We start from the raw sequence: 17,138 nt of genomic DNA on the forward strand, positions 1-17,138 counted from the left end.
ATTTTCTGTTTAACTCTGATTTCCATCAAATCCATCATGCATTTAACTCTTTTTCAGTCCAGAACAACTAAATTTCTCAGGTTCCATCCTACCTTCAACGCCATTTAACTCCTTTTTAGTCTGGAACACCAAAATTTCTCAGGTTCTACCCTACCTTTAGTGCCTTTAACTCCTTTTCAGTCCAAAACACCAAAATTTCTCAGGTCCTACCATGCCTTCATCGCCTTTTAATTTTTAGCTCCTTTATAGTCAAGAACGCCAGAATCTCTCAGACTCATGCTAAGAACAATGTCCTAATGCACTTGTTATTATTATTTTATTACTTTACTTAACTTCAAATAAATTCAATAGCATGGCGATGCTCGTACTATGTGAGTTTTCTGAAGGCAAGATATGCAAGCAATAAAACTTTGAAGAGAACAATCAATGAATAAAGAACTCAAAAATGAATGACCTCAGAGTATTTTATTGAAAATTGATAAATAACAGGAGAAACTAATCAAGTACATATATGATTCCAGAAGATTAGAAACAAAGGCAACTTGAGAAATAACAGAATTCTTTGTAGTATATAAATAAGATAACTCCGATTCCGGACAAAACTACCCCAGTTTTGTGCACCCCATTTCACAATTATTGAATCCGACTACTTCCATATGAAGTTTCTCCCTCACGGACTCATCATCCATACCCTTGAATATAACCAATTCATGTGTGCAGCCTTGCCCTCTGTCAATCACTGTATTTCCCAACATTCTTCCCAAAGTCTCATAAATACTTATGCCAATTTCCTTTAACTACTTCTTCCACTCATTTTCTGATCTCAATGTTACTTGAAGTTCCCAGGAAGGGTTTTAACTCTGAAAAAGACTTTCCTTTATCCCTAATTTTTGCTTGAAGTACCACGAAGGGTTTTCACTCCAGCGGGATTTTTGTTACTCTAATTTTTGTCTAGATCGCCCTCTCAAGTTTTCAATCTTGCGAGCTTTTGAACTCTAATTTTTGCCTAGACCGCCCTTTTGGGTTTTCAATCTAGTGAGCTCTTTTTTTTTTATTTTTGATGGGTAGTACTTTTTGATTGTATCCGCATTCACCGGATTCGGCAGTTCTTCTCCATCCATTCTTGTCAAAATTAATGCTCCTCCCTCAAAGGCCTTCTTCACCACATATTGTCCCTCATAATTCAGTGTCCACTTCCCTCGATGATCTTTTTGAGGTGAAAAAATCATTTCCACCACTAGGTCTTTTTCACTGAAACTGCGAAGTCGAACTTTCCTATTATGTGCTTTCGCCACCCATTCCAGATATCGAGCCACTACTAAAAACCAGCATCAAACTACTTCTTCACTGCTTCTTTTATTTTTAAAAGCATGTCTGTTTTCATTCTCCTCAGCTTTTGTTTCACAGGGGTACATTCTGGAATTAATTGTAACTTGTGAACAACAACGCTTGTATCAAGACCGAGCATGTCTCGATAAGACCATGCGAAGACATCTTGGTAATTATGCAATAAATCTATCAACTTCTTTTTGTTTTCTCCTTTAAAGGTAGCTCCTATCTTAACTTCCTTTTTCCTTGTTTCAGTTGCAAAATTCACAACTTCAGTTATTTCTTGATGCGGCTGTATTATTTTTCTCTTCTTGATTGATTTGTCTTAACATTTCAGTTAGAATCTCAATTTCTTCATCTATCTCATAGTCAGATTCAACATTCCTAGTGAGTGCATCAAAATCTGGTTCATTAAGTGCGTCTTCTTCATTATCATCATTTTCAATCCTGTTAAAGAAATAAATAAAAATGGTATTGAGAATGGAGGAGAAAAGCTTAAAGAGAAAATAAAGAAACATGAATACGGACAACTGTCAAAAGGCTTTCATTTCATGGAAATGGGAGGTATTTTGAAAGAAAGAACATGCAATTGCCATACTATACAATTTATTGAAAGCAAAGAAAAGCATGCTCATTACGAAAAGACCCAAACGAAGGCCGTGAGCTGGGCCAACGATGGTAGTGCACTCAAGATTACTCTTGCAGGTTCTTGAGAGATACTAGGAGCTCCAGACTGGTCCTGTTGCCAAGTTTGAAATCTGAGGGGCGCGAAATAACAAAGCAAAGTCTAGCAGCCAAACTCTGTTCTTCTTCCACCACAGCTACTTGGAACTCTTTGAACTAATCACATAAATTTGTAAAAATTTCCCCAGTTACGTCAGTCAAGCTTTCAAATGGCAGTTTTCCAAAAACTGCCTCAGTATCAGTTAATTTCACTTTGTTCTGCATCCCTCCATAAACAAAACTATCATAGCCACGGAATCGACTCCTTCTCAATTTCCAGTTATTTTCCTTCAAGGCGAGCAAACCTCTTCACCTGCTTTTCTGCCTGTGCTCTAATCTTGTCAGCCTTGGTTGGCTTATAACCCAAACCCCAACGTTCGAAATGCTTCATCGCTTCAACCGACTTTTTGATTCCCTGTCAATTCCTATCAAGGCCTTCTCCTGGGTGAAACCCTTTTTTGAACATAAATTTTGCTATAATCTTTGTAATGTTAGATATCTATGGCTTTGGAGGAGCAAATCCTTCTTTCACATAGCTGGCACTAGCGATTTCAAAAGACTGGAATGAACTTTCAACCCCTTCCATTGGAGCATCAATGTGAGAGCAATCAAACAGGCTGACAACCATCCACTCAGACTGACCTTTTACTATGTAAACCGTTCAATTATAGACAAATTTAAGCATTTGGTGTAGTGAATCCATGATCGGCCTAACAGACAACAATGCATGGGTGTGATGTCCATAACCACAAATGGTACATTAAATGTCACGCTCACAATCTCCAGTGGTACCTCGATCTCTCCCATGATTTCTCTGCGGGTTCCGTCAAAAGCACTCACCACCATTGACACTTGTTCCAAATGAGACCCATCAATTGGCAACGTTTCATGGGTTTCTTTTGGGAGGATATTAAGCGATGATCCATTGTCAATAAGAATGCTTGCAAGCTCTTTCCCTCGACACATAGCTGATACGTGCAATGTTTTATTGTTCTCTATTCCTTCTGATGGGATGTCTTCTTCAGTGAAGGATAGCAAATGAGAGGCTAAACATTTCCTATAATTCCATCAAAAGAATCTGTAGGAATATTTTCTAGCACATAGGCTTGATTCAACATTCTTAATAGAAATTGACGATGTGGATCGGAAGTCATTATTAATTCCAATATTGAAATCTTTGCAGGAGTCTTCTTTAATTGATCTACTATCATGTATTCGCTTTGTCGTATTACTTTCAGGAACTCCTAAACTTCACCTTCAATTATGGCCTGTTTTACAAAGGGATCCTTGGGCTCAGGGACTGGCCCTTCAGCTATTTGAACCGTCTTCCCTTTTCTTCTGTATTCTGCTTCTAAATCTACCACCGAACTTACTTCTGACTCACTTCGAGCGAAACATCTACCGCTTTGAGTAACTCCACTAACTCCCCCTCTTGCTAGGGCATTTTACTTTCCATCCCATATACCCATGGGACTGCCTTGTCATTTTATACGAGGGTCCTACGGTCATCTTTGGAGTAATAGTCGCTAGCTTGTCCTCTAGAGAGTATTGCAAAACGAAAGGTTTCACACAATTCGGCCTCGGCCCTTGGTAGTAACCTCCGAGGACATTGACGTGGCCCTCTCGATTTTCCCCTTCTTCAAAAATGATTCTCCTCAAATCAATAAGCTCTTGTACTTTCTCCTGAAAATTATTCTAATCTTCAATGGTATGACCTTTCATTCCACTGTGAAATTTGCAAGTCTTAGTTGTATCGGGCTGTCTATTTTGGAGAAACGAACATATCATTGCAACCATACCCTGCTCCTTTAAGACATCAAATAACTTGTCTGGTGGCATTGTAATCTCTTACATCCATCTTTTGATGACACGAGACTCACCAACACAATTCACACCCCCATTTTCATGATTAGGTAACGGGTTATTGTTGACATTTGGCTTGTCCATAGTGTCTAATTAAGCCATTTTGCTTCAATTATCCCCTGTATTAATCTCTTGAATGGCAAGCATGCTTATGTTGAATGGCCGGGTGCACCCCCTCGGTAAAGACATGTAGAATCTGGGTCATAGTAGGGAGGATATAGAGGCTGGTGAACTCTACCCAGTACTGGTACTACTGTCCCTTGGGCTTGTAGCTTAGTGAAACACTCGACAGATGTCATAGGTATAGGGTCAAAACGTTCAATTGGCCTTCTTTGGTGAGGATTTTGATATGTGTTTGGTTCATGGGGATATTTGTAGGTAGATTGAGGGTTGTATTGGGATTGGTAAGTTCCTCGAGGAGGATAATAGGCTCCAGAGCTTGACATCCTTGGAGCATTGCTCCTTGGATGGTAATTTGAAGTGGGGGCACTATAAGTGGTCTGCGAAGAGTCAAAATTCACAAAATGTACTTCACTTTCCTTTTTCTTCCCTTTACTGTTCTTTTGTTGGTTTATCTTCTCTGGATCAGAGGTATATAAATTCCCCCTTCTTATACATCGATCCACAAGTTCCCCTGCTTGTATCATGTCTGCTTAATCTTTGTGGCCACCTCCAGCCAATTTGGAAGTATAAGGCTCTTGAAGGACATCAGTGAAGGTATTGAGTAAATCCTTTTCTAAAGCCTTCCATCACTCTCACCCGTTTTTCTAACTTCTTAATTGCATCGGTTGTCATATCTCCTTCATCATGAGTTTTGACATTTGTCACTCCAGCAAACGGCATGTTAGTAACATCCACATGTCCAGTGATGTCATGGTAATTTTGATAAAATTAATCTCGTGGAGGAATGTGGATCAGAGGGACACGTTTTTGAGGTTGATTTATAGCTTCTTGAGGAACTATCTTTTGTTCTTGTGACAATTGGGTATAGAGACGAGTGTACCTAGGTGGGTAAGTGGGTGTACTTGGGTAAATGGGGTTCCTAGGGTCTGCATGATGTCCTAAGCTTTCTGTAACTTCCTTCCCTTTGGTCAGTAGTTCCACTTGTTTAACAAGGAAAACAATTTGTTCCCTCATTTCAATCAATTCTTGATTCTGTCCCCGATCCTAATTTTTGCTTTGAGCATCATCATCTTGTCTCTATGCATCCTCCATGATTCGTGATTGTAGACGAGTATGATAGGGATGACATGGTTGATTTTTGGGAGCTATGATTAATGATGTGCTAAACCTGACTTGAAAAATGTGGCAAGATTAGTTTACTTGCTTGCCATTCTCCTTATGCACACTTGTATTTCGTTTATGTGAATCCTATATAGCCATTGTAATTTGAAAAGATAATAAAAACAAAACATCATTTCATTAAAACGACTTGTACTATTACATGATAACCCTATAAGTACTTACATGTGGACATTCTTGATGTTGTCCTGTTTCAACTAAAAGATGTTTTTAAAATATTATCAAACCAAATTACAATGACCGTGCCTATGTGAATGTCATGGGAAGAGAATTCAGGGATGAAGATTATTAACACAAAAGAAATGTGAGAAACATACATTAGTATCAAGTACTGGAAAAAACAGATAAATGAATCATAAAAAAAAATAGAATATGTCATCACATGGGGTAACCCAAATTTCTAAGGGTTTCGAACATGGATCTAGGGTTTTGTAAAGTGCATGGGTAAGTTTATCTAACTATCTCGAGAAGTCCGGGATCAGGTTGCATTTAAATCCCAGCTATTGGAACAAAAGTTCCTCCCTTAACTTTTAAGGGAAGTCAATCCGGTGAGGATGTCTTCCACTATCCATACGGAGATGGAATCTCACGAGAATAGTAGTCAACAAATCTAACGCTAAAGGTAGAGCCTAGGTGGTGGGCTATAGTGAGTGTGAGTGTGAGTGTATATAGATAAGATGACACAAATAATTTACTATAAAAAAATAAATCAATATCACTAACATACAAAGGAAACAAACAATTAATCATACAAAAAGAAGTAACCATCGCCAATCAATTAATCATACAGGCTTGACCCTCTTAGGTTAAAAACCTGGATTCCCCAGCAAAGTCGCCAGTTGTCGCAATTAGGGTTACGACGCGGATCAGCAATGACGGATGAAAAATGTTTGGAGTTGCCACCAATAGTTTTAAGGTGCAATTGGACACCGTAAAGACCTGCAAACCAGAGAAAAGGGGTACGGGGATCGATTGAGTGTGGGGAAGGTGTTAAGCACCTCATAACTTCCGTTGGAAATGGTTACCCTAATTAATTTAACAACTATCTCATGGAAACTTGCTCTTTGCAAGATATAATTGTTTTGACAAAAGGTTTGTATGAAAAATACTATCAAATTATGATAGTTTTGGAAAAAGGTTTGGAATAACGCTATCAACTTATGATAGTTTTTGAAAAAAAGTTTGGAATATTACTATCAACTTATGATAGTTTTTCGGAGGAAAGCTTGTTCTACTCTACTTAGTGTTCTTAGACATCTAACTACCTAAGTTTAGCTTTTGTAGAATGCTTCGTTATGTAAATATGCCAATAAACCATGTTACGTTTTATATTTCACAAAAACGTGAATTGCACATCTATGGAGAGAGTTGAGCAATTCCAAAGCTTTAAAGTAGACCGTTGTACTCTATTTAGTGTTCTTTGATGTCTAACTTACTAGAATAGATTTCGTACAAAGTTTCATAACCAAAAGATGGCAATAGACCAAGTTATGTTTGAAATTGCACAAAAACATGAAAATCTCGTCTATGGAGAGAGTTGAGCAATTCCAAAGAGTCAAAGTGGACCGTTGTAGTCTATTTAGTGTTCGCAGATGTGTAACTTCCTAGTTTTGCTTTGGTAGAATGTTTCGTTAGGTAAAGACATCAATATGCTAAGTTATGTTTGAAATTCCAAAAAAACGTGAAAAGCTTGTCTTTGGAGAGAGGTGAGCAATTCCAAATCTTCAAAGTGGACCGTTGTACTCTATTAGGGTTCTTAGTTGTCTATATTTCTAGTGTATCTTACGTACAAAGTTTCGTAACCAAAAGATGGCAATAGACCAACTTATGCTTCAAATTGCTCAAAGACGTAAAAATCTCGTCTATGGAGAGAGTTGAGTAATTCCAAAGCGTCAGTGTGGACCGTTGTAGTCTATTTAGTGTTCTTAGATGTGTAACTTGCCTGTTCAGCTTTCGTAGAACGTTTTGTTAGGTGAAGGCGTCAATACACTAAGTTATGTTTGAAATTGCAAAAAAACATAAAAAGCTCGTCTTTGGAAAGAGTTGAGCAATTCCAAATCATCAAAGTGGACCATTGTACTCTGTTTAGGGTTCTTAGATATCTAGCTTTCTAATACAGCTTACGTACAAAGTTTCGTAACCAAAAGATGACAATAGACTAAGTTATGTTTGAAATTGCACAAAAACATGGAAATCTTGTCTATGGAAAGAGTTGAGCAATTCCAAAGAGTCAAAAAGTGGACCATTGTATTCTATTTAGTGTTCTTAGATATGTAACTTGCTAGTTTAGCTTTCGTAGAACGTTTCATCAGGTAAATATGCCAATACACTAAGTTATGTTTGAAATTACACAAAAACGTGAAAAGCTCATCTATGGAGAGAGTTGAGCAATTCCAAATCATCAAAGTGGACCGTTATACTCTATTTAGTGTTCTTAGATATCAAACTTGCTAGTTTAGCTTATGTACAATATTTCGTAACCAAAAGATCCAAATAGACCAACTTACGTTTGAAATTGCGCAAGAACGAGAAAAACTCATCTTTCGAGAGAGTTAAGCAATTCCAAAGCATCAAAGTGGACTGTTCTACTCTTTTTAGTGTTCTTAGACATCTAACTACCTAATTTTAGCTTTCGCAGAACATTTCGTTAGGTAAATATGCCAATTAACCATGTTATGTTTTATATTTCACAAAAATGTGAATTGCACATCTATGGAACGAGTTGAGCAATTCCAAAGCTTTAAAATGGACCATAGTACTCTATTTAGCGTTCTTAGATATCTAACATGCTAGTTTAGCTTTCTTAGAACGTTTCATTAGGTAAAGATGCCAATACACCAAGTTATTTTTTAAATTACCCAAAAATGTGAAAATCTCGTCTATGGAGAGAGTTGACCAATTCCAATTCATCAAAGTGGACCGTTGTACTCTATTTAGTGGTTTTTGATGTCTAACTTGCCAGTAGAGCTTTCGTACAAAGTTTCGTAACCAAAAGATGGCAATAGATCAAGTTATGTTTGAAATTGGATAACAACATGAAAATCTCGTTTATGGAGAGAGCTGAGCAATTCGAAAGCATCAAAGTGGACCATTGTACTCTATTTAGTGTTCTTAGATCTATAACTTGCAAGTTTAGCTTTCGTAGAACGTTTCGTTAGGTAAAGATGCAATACACCAAGTTATGTTTGAAATTACACAAAAACGTGAAAAGCTCGTCTATGGAGAGAGTTGAGCAATTCCAAATCATCAAAGTGGACCGTTATACTCTATTTAGTGTTCTTACATGTAAAACTTGCTAGTTTAGCTTTTGTACAATATTTCATAACCAAAAGATGCAAATAGACCAAGTTACGTTTGAAATTGATCAAGAACGAGAAAAGCTCATCTTTGGAGAGAGTTGAGCAATTCCAAAGCATCAAAGTGGACTGTTCTACTCCTTTTAGTGTTCTTCGACATCTAACTACCTAAGTTTAGCTTTCGTAGAACATTTGGTTAGGTAAATATGCCAATTGACCATGTTATGTTTTATATTTCACAAAAATGTGAATTGCTCATCTATGGAGAGAGTTGAGCAGTTCCAAAGCATTAAAATGGATCATAGTACTCTATTTAGTGTTCTTAGATGTCTAACATGCTAGTTTAGTTTTCGTAGAACGTTTCATTAGGTAAAGATGCCAATACATCAAGTTATTTTTGAAATTACTCAAAAATGTGAAAATCTCATCTATGGAGAGAGTTGACCAATTCCAACTCATCAAATTGGACCGTTGTACTCTATTTAGTGGTTTTTTATGTCTAACTTGCCAGTAGAGCTTTCGTACAAAGTTTCGTAACCAAAAGATGGCAATAGATCAAGTTATGTTTGAAATTGGACAAAAACGTGAAAATCTCGTTTATGGAGAAAGCTGAGCAATTCCAAAGTATCAAAGTGGACCATTGTACTCTATTTAGTGTTCTTAGATCTATAACTTGCAAGTTTAGCTTTCGTACAACGTTTCGTTAGGTAAAGATGCAATACACCAAGTTATGTTTGAAATTACACAAAAACGTGAAAAGCTCGTCTATGGAGAGAGTTGAGCAATTCCAAATCATCAAAGTGGACCGTTATACTCTATTTAGTGTTCTTAGATGTAAAACTTGCTAGTTTAGCTTTTGTACAGTATTTCATAACCAAAAGATGCAAATAGACCAAGTTACGTTTGAAATTGATCAAGAACGAGAAAAGCTCATCTTTGGAGAGAGTTGAGCAATTCCAAAGCATCAAAGTGGACTGTTCTACTCCTTTTAGTGTTCTTCGACATCTAACTACCTAAGTTTAGCTTTCGTAGAACATTTGGTTAGGTAAATATGCCAATTAACCATGTTATGTTTTATATTTCACAAAAATGTGAATTGCTCATCTATGGAGAGAGTTGAGCAGTTCCAAAGCATTAAAATGGATCATAGTACTCTATTTAGTGTTCTTAGATGTCTAACATGCTAGTTTAGCTTTCGTAGAACGTTTCATTAGGTAAAGATGCCAATACATCAAGTTATTTTTGAAATTACTCAAAAATGTGAAAATCTCGTCTATGGAGAGAGTTGACCAATTCCAACTCATCAAAGTGGACCGTTGTACTCTATTTAGTGGTTTTTTATGTCTAACTTGCCAGTAGAGCTTTCGTACAAAGTTTCGTAACCAAAAGATGGCAATAGATCAAGATATGTTTGAAATTGGACAAAAACGTGAAAATCTCGTTTATGGAGAAAGCTGAGCAATTCCAAAGTATCAAAGTGGACCATTGTACTCTATTTAGTGTTCTTAGATCTATAACTTGCAAGTTTAGCTTCCGTACAACGTTTCGTTAGGTAAAGATGCAATACACCGAGTTATGTTTCAAATTACACAAAAACGTGAAAAGCTCGTCTATGGAGAGAGTTGAGCAATTCCAAATCATCAAAGTGGACCGTTATACTCTATTTAGTGTTCTTAGATGTAAAACTTTCTAGTTTAGCTTTTGTACAATATTTCGTAACCAAAAGATGCAAATAGACCAAGTTACGTTTGAAATTGCGCAAAGACAACGAAAGCTCGTCTTTGGAGAGAGTTGAGAAATTCCAAAGCATCAAAGTGGATTGTTCTACTCTTTCTAGTGTTCTTAGACATCTAACTACCTAAGTTTAGCTTTCGCAGAACGTTTCGTTAGGTAAATATGCCAATTAACCATGTTATGTTTTTTATTTCACAAAAATGTGAATAGCTCATCTATGGAGAGAGTTGAGCAATTCGAAAGCTTTAAAATGGACCATAGTACTCTATTTAGTTTTCTTAGATGTCTAACATACTATTTTAACTTTCGTATAACGTTTCATTAGGTAAAGATGCCAATACACCGTGTTATTTTTGAAATTACACAAAAATGCAAAAATCTCGTCTATGGAGAGAGTTGAGGAATTCCAATTCAGAAAAGTGGACCGTTGTACTCTATTTAGTGGTTTTTGATGTCTAACTTGCTAGTAGAGCTTTCGTACAAAGTTTCATAACCAAAAGATGGTAATAGATCAAGTTATGTTTGAAATTGGACAAGAATGCGAAAATCTCGTTTATGGAGAGAGCTGAGCAATTCCAAAGCATGAAAGTGGACCATTGTACTCTATTTAGTGTTCTTAGATCTATAACTTGCGAGTTTAGCTTTCGTAGAACGTTTCGTTAGGTAAAGATGCAATACACCAAGTTATGTTTGAAATTACACAAAAACGTGAAAAGCTCGTCTATGGAGAGAGTTGAGCAATTCCAAATCATCAAAGTGAACCGTTATACTCTATTTAGTGTTCTTAGATGTAAAACTTGCTAGTTTAGCTTTTGTACAATATTTCATAACCAAAAGATGCAAATAGGCCAAGTTACGTTTGAAATTAATCAAGAACGAGAAAAGCTCATCTTTGGAGAGAGTTGAGCAATTCCAAAGCATCAAAGTGGACTGTTCTACTCCTTTTAGTGTTCTTCGACATCTAACTACCTAAGTTTAGCTTTCGTAGAACATTTGGTTAGGTAAATATGCCAATTAACCATGTTATGTTTTATATTTCACAAAAATGTGAATTGCTCATCTATGGAGAGAGTTGAGCAGTTCCAAAGCATTAAAATGGATAATAGTACTCTATTTAGTGTTCGTAGATGTCTAACATGCTAGTTTAGCTTTCGTAGAACGTTTCATTAGGTAAAATGCCAATACACCAAGTTATTTTTGAAATTACTCAAAAATGTGAAAATCTCGTCTATGGAGAGAGTTGACCAATTCCAACTCATCAAAGTGGACCGTTGTACTCTATTTAGTGGTTTTTTATGTCTAACTTGCCAGTAGAGCTTTCGTACAAAGTTTCGTAACCAAAAGATGGCAATAGATCAAGTTATGTTTGAAATTGGACAAAAACGTGAAAATTTCGTATATGGAGAAAGCTGAGCAATTCCAAAGTATCAAAGTGGACCATTTTACTCTATTTAGTGTTCTTAGATCAATAACTTGCAAGTTTAGCTTTCGTAGAACGTTTCGTTAGGTAAAGATGCAATACACCAAGTTAAGTTTGAAATTACACAAAAACGTGAAAAGCTCGTCTATGGAGAGAGTTGAGCAATTCCAAATCATCAAAGTGGACCGTTATACTCTATTTAGTGTCCTTAGATGTAAAACTTGCTAGTTTAGCTTTTGTACAGTATTTCGTAACCAAAAGATGCAAATAGACAAAGTTACGTTTGAAATTGCGCAAAAACGACGAAAGCTCGTCTTTGGAGAGAGTTGAGAAATTCCAAAGCAACAAAGTGGATTGTTCTACTCTTTCTAGTTTTCTTAGACATCTAAGTACCTAATTTTAGCTTTCGCAGAACGTTTCGTTAGGTAAATATGCCAATTAACCATGTTATGTTTTATATTTCACAAAAATGTGAATTGCTCATCAATGGAGAGAGTTGAGCAATTCCAAAGCTTTAAAATGGACCATAGTACTCTATTTAGTGTTCTTAGTGTCTAGCATACTAGTTTAGCTTTCGTAGAACGTTTCATTAGGTAAAGATGCCAATACACGAAGTTATTTTTGAAATTACACAAAAATGTGAAAATCTCGTCTATGGAGAGAGTTGAGCAATTCCAATCCAGCAAAGTGGACCGTTGTACTCTATTTAGTGGTTTTTGATGTCTAACTTGCTAGTACAGCTTTCGTACAAAGTTTCGTAGCCAAAAGATGGAATAGATCAAGTTATGTTTGAAATTGGACAAAAATGTGAAAATCTCGTTTATGGAGAGAGCTGAGCAATTCCAAAGCATGGAAGTGGACCATTGTACTCTATTTAGTGTTCTTAGATCTATAACTTGCGAGTTTAGCTTTCGTAGAACGTTTCGTTAGGTAAAGATGCAATACACCAAGTTATGTTTGAAATTACACAAAAACGTGAAAAGCTCGTCTATGGAGAGAGTTGAGTAATTTCAATGCATGAAAGTGTACTGTTGTAGTCTATTTAGTGTTCTTAGATGTATAACTTTCTAGTTTAGCATTCGTATGATTGTTCGTAACCAAAAGATGCCAATAGACCAATGTTTGAAATTGCCCAAAAACAAAAAAAGCTCATCTTTGGAGAGAGTTGAGCAATCGCAAAGCATCAAAGTGGACCGTTGTACTCTATCTAGTGTTCTTAGATGTGTAACTTGCTTGTTTAGCTTTCATAGAATGCTTGGTTTGTAAAGATGCCAATACACCAAGTTATTTTGAAATTGCACAAAAACATGAAAAGCTCATCTTTGGAAATAGATGAACAATTCCGAATCATCAAAGTAGACAGTTGTACTCTATTTAGTGTTCCTTGATGTCCCATTTTATGGTATAGCTTTCGTACAAAGTTTCATAACCAAGAGATGGCAATAGACCAAGTTATGTTTGAAATTGTACAAAAACGTAAGAAGATCGTCTATAGGGAGAGTTGAGCAATTCCAAAGCATCAAATTGTACTGTTGTACTCTATTTAGTGTTCTTAGATGTCTAACTTGCTAGTTTAGCTTTCGTATAATTTTCCATAACCAAAAGAAGCCAATTGACCAAGTTATGTTTGAAATTGTGCAAAAATGAGAAAAGCTCATCTTTGGAGAGATTTAAGCAATTCCAAAGCATCAAATTGGCCTGTTCTACTCTATTTTGTGTTCTTAGACATCTAACTGCCTAAGTTTACCTTTCGTAGAATGTTTCGTTTGGTAAATATGCCAATAAACCATGTTATGTTTTATATTTCACAAAAACGTGAATTGCTCGTCTATGGAGAGACTTGAGTAATTCCAAAGCTTTAAAGTGGACCGTTGTACCCTATTTAGTGTTCTTAGATGTCTAACTTGTTATTTTAGCTTTTGTAGAACATTTTGTTGGGCAAAGATCCCAATACACCAAGTTATGTTTGAAATTACACAAAAATGTGAAAAGCTTGTCTATGGAGAGGGTTGAGCAATTTGAAAGCATCAAAATGGAAGGTTGTACTCTCTTCAGTGTTCTTTGATGTCTAACTTGCCAGTTGAGGTTTTGTACAAAGTTTCGTAACCAAAATATGGCAATAGATCAAGTTATGTTTGAAATTGGACAAAAAAGTGAACATCTCGTTTATGGAGAGAGTAGAGCAATTCCAAAGCATCAAAGTGGACCATTGTACTCTATTTAATGTTCTTAGATCTACAACTTGCAAGTTTAGCTTTCGTAGAACGTTTCGTTAGGTAAAGATGTAATACACCAAGTTATGTTTGAAATTACACAAAAACGTGAAAAGCTCGTCTACGGAGAAAGTTCAGCAATTCCAAATCATCAAAGTGGACCGTTATACTCTATTTAGTGTTCTTAGATGTAAAACTTGCTAGTTTAGCTTTTGTACAATATTTCGCAACCAAAAGATGCAAATAGACCAAGTTACGTTTGAAATTGCGCAAAAACGACGAAAGCTCATCTTCGGAGAGAGTTGAGAAATTCCAAAGCATCAAAGTGGACTGTTCTACTCCTTCTAGTGTTCTTTGACATCTAACTACCTAAGTTTAGCTTTCGCAGAACGTTTCGTTAGGTAAATATGCCAATTAACCATGTTATGTTTTATATTTCACAAAAATGTGAATTGCTCATCTATGGAGAGAGTTGAGCAATTCCAAAGCTTTAAAATGGACCATAGTACTCTGTTTAGTGTTCTTAGATGTCTAACATTCTAGTTTAGCTTTCGTAGAATGTTTCATTAGGTAAAGATGGCAACACACCAAGTTATTTTTAAAATTACTCAAGAATGTGAAAATCACGTCTATGGAGAGAGTTGACCAATTCCAACTCATCAAAGTGGACCGTTGTACTCTATTTAGTGGTTTTTTATGTCTAACTTGCCAGTAGAGCTTTCGTACAAAGTTTTGTAACCAAAAGATGGCAATAGATCAAGTTATGTTTGAAGTTGGACAAAAACGTGAAAATCTCGTTTATAGAGAGAGCTGAGCAATTCCAAGGAATCAAAGTGGACCGTTGTACTCTATTTAGTGTTCTTAGATCTATAACTTGCAAGTTTAGCTTTCGTAGAACGTTTCGTAAGGTAAAGATGCAATACACCAAGTTAAGTTTGAAATTACACAAAAACGTGAAATGCTCGTCTATGGAGAGAGTTGAGCAATTCCAAATCATCAAAGTGGACCGTTATACTCTATTTAGTGTCCTTAGATGTAAAACTTGCTAGTTTAGCTTTTGTACAGTATTTCGTAACCAAAAGATGCAAATAGACCAAGTTACGTTTGAAATTGCGCAAAAACGACGAAAGCTCGTCTTTGGAGAGAGTTGAGAAATTCCAAAGCAACAAAGTGGACTGTTCTACTCTTTCTAGTGTTCTTAGACATCTAACTACCTAAGTTTAGATTTCGCAGAACGTTTCGTTAGGTAAATATGCCAATTAACCATGTTATGTTTTATATTTCACAAAAATATGAATTGCTCATCTATGGAGAGAGTTGAGCAATTCCAAAGCTTTAAAATGGACCATAGTACTCTATTTAGTGTTCTTAGTGTCTAACATACTAGTTTAGCTTTCGTAGAACGTTTCATTAGGTAAAGATGCCAATACACGAAGTTATTTTTGAAATTACACAAAAATGTGAAAATCTCGTCTATGGAGAGAGTTGAGCAATTCCAATCCAGCAAACTGGACCGTTGTACTCTATTTAGTGGTTTTTGATGTCTAACTTGCTAGTACAGCTTTCGTACAAAGTTTCGTAGCCAAAAGATGGAATAGATCAAGTTATGTTTGAAATTGGACAAAAATGTGAAAATCTCGTTTATGAAGAGAGCTGAGCAATTCCAAAGCATCAAAGTGGACCATTGTACTCTATTTAGTTTTCTTAGATCTATAACTTGCGAGTTTAACTTTCATAGAACGTTTCGTTAGGTAAAGATGCAATACACCAAGTTATGTTTGAAATTACACAAAAACGTGAAAAGCTCGTCTATGGAGGGAGTTGAGCAATTTCAATGCATGAAATTGTACTGTTGTACTCTATTTAGTGTTCTTAGATGTATAACTTTCTAGTTTAGCATTCGTATGACTTTTCGTAACCAAAAGATACCAATAGACCAAGTTATGTTTGAAATTGCCCAAAAACAAAAAAAGCTCGTCTTTGGAGAGAGTTGAGCAATTGCAAAGCATCAAAGTGGACCGTTGTACTCTATCTAGTGTTCTTAGATGTGTAACTTGCTAGTTTAGCTTTCATAGAATGCTTCGTTTGGTAAAGATGCTAATACACCAAGTTATGTTTGAAATTACACAAAAACATGAAAAGCTCATCTTTGGAAATAGATGAACAATTCCGAATCATCAAAGTGGACTATTTTACTCTATTTAGTGTTCTTAGATGTCCAATTTTATGATATAGCTTTCGTACAAAGTTTCATAACCAAGAGATGGCAATACACCAAGTTATGTTTGAAATTGTACAAAAACGTAAAACGATCGTCTATAGGGAGAGTTGAGCAATTCCAAAGCATCAAGTTGTACTGCTGTACTCTATTTAGTGTTCTTAGATGTCTAACTTGCTAGTTTAGCTTTCGTACAATTTTCCGTAACCAAAAGAAGCCAATTGACCAAGTTAGGTTTGAAATTGTGCAAAAATGAGAAAAGCTCATCTTTGGAGAGAGTTGAGCAATTCCAAAGCATCAAAGTGGCATGTTCTACTCTATTTTGTGTTCTTAGACATCTAACTACCTAAGTTTACCTTTCGTAGAATGTTTCGTTTGGTAAATATGCCAATAAACCATGTTATGTTTTATATTTCACAAAAACGCGAATTGCTCGTCTATGGAGAGAGTTGAGCAAATTCCAAAGCTTTAAAATGGACCATAGTACTCTGTTTAGTGTTCTTAGATGTCTAACATGCTAGTTTAGCTTTCGTAGAATGTTTCATTAGGTAAAGATGCCAACACACCAAGTTATTTTTAAAATTACTCAAAAATGTGAAAATCACGTCTATGGAGAGAGTTGACCAATTCCAACTCATCAAAGTGGACCGTTGTACTCTATTTAGTGGTTTTTTATGTCTAACTTGCCAGTAGAGCTTTCGTACAAAGTTTCGTAACCAAAAGATGGCAATAGATCAAGTTATGTTTGAAATTGGACAAAAACGTGAAAATTTCGTATATGGAGAAAGCTGAGCAATTCCAAAGTATCAAAGTGGACCATTTTACTCTATTTAGTGTTCTTAGATCTATAACTTGCAAGTTTAGCTTTCGTAGAACGTTTCGTTAGGTAAAGATGCAATACACCAAGTTAAGTTTGAAATTACACAAAAACGTGAAAAGCTCGTCTATGGAGAGAGTTGAGCAATTCCAAATCATCAAAGTGGACCGTTATACTCTATTTAGTGTCCTTAGATGCAAAACTTGCTAGTTTAGCTTTTGTA

This window comes from Tripterygium wilfordii, chromosome 10, assembly GCF_013401445.1.
Source record: "Tripterygium wilfordii isolate XIE 37 chromosome 10, ASM1340144v1, whole genome shotgun sequence".
Taxonomy (NCBI): domain Eukaryota; kingdom Viridiplantae; phylum Streptophyta; class Magnoliopsida; order Celastrales; family Celastraceae; genus Tripterygium; species Tripterygium wilfordii.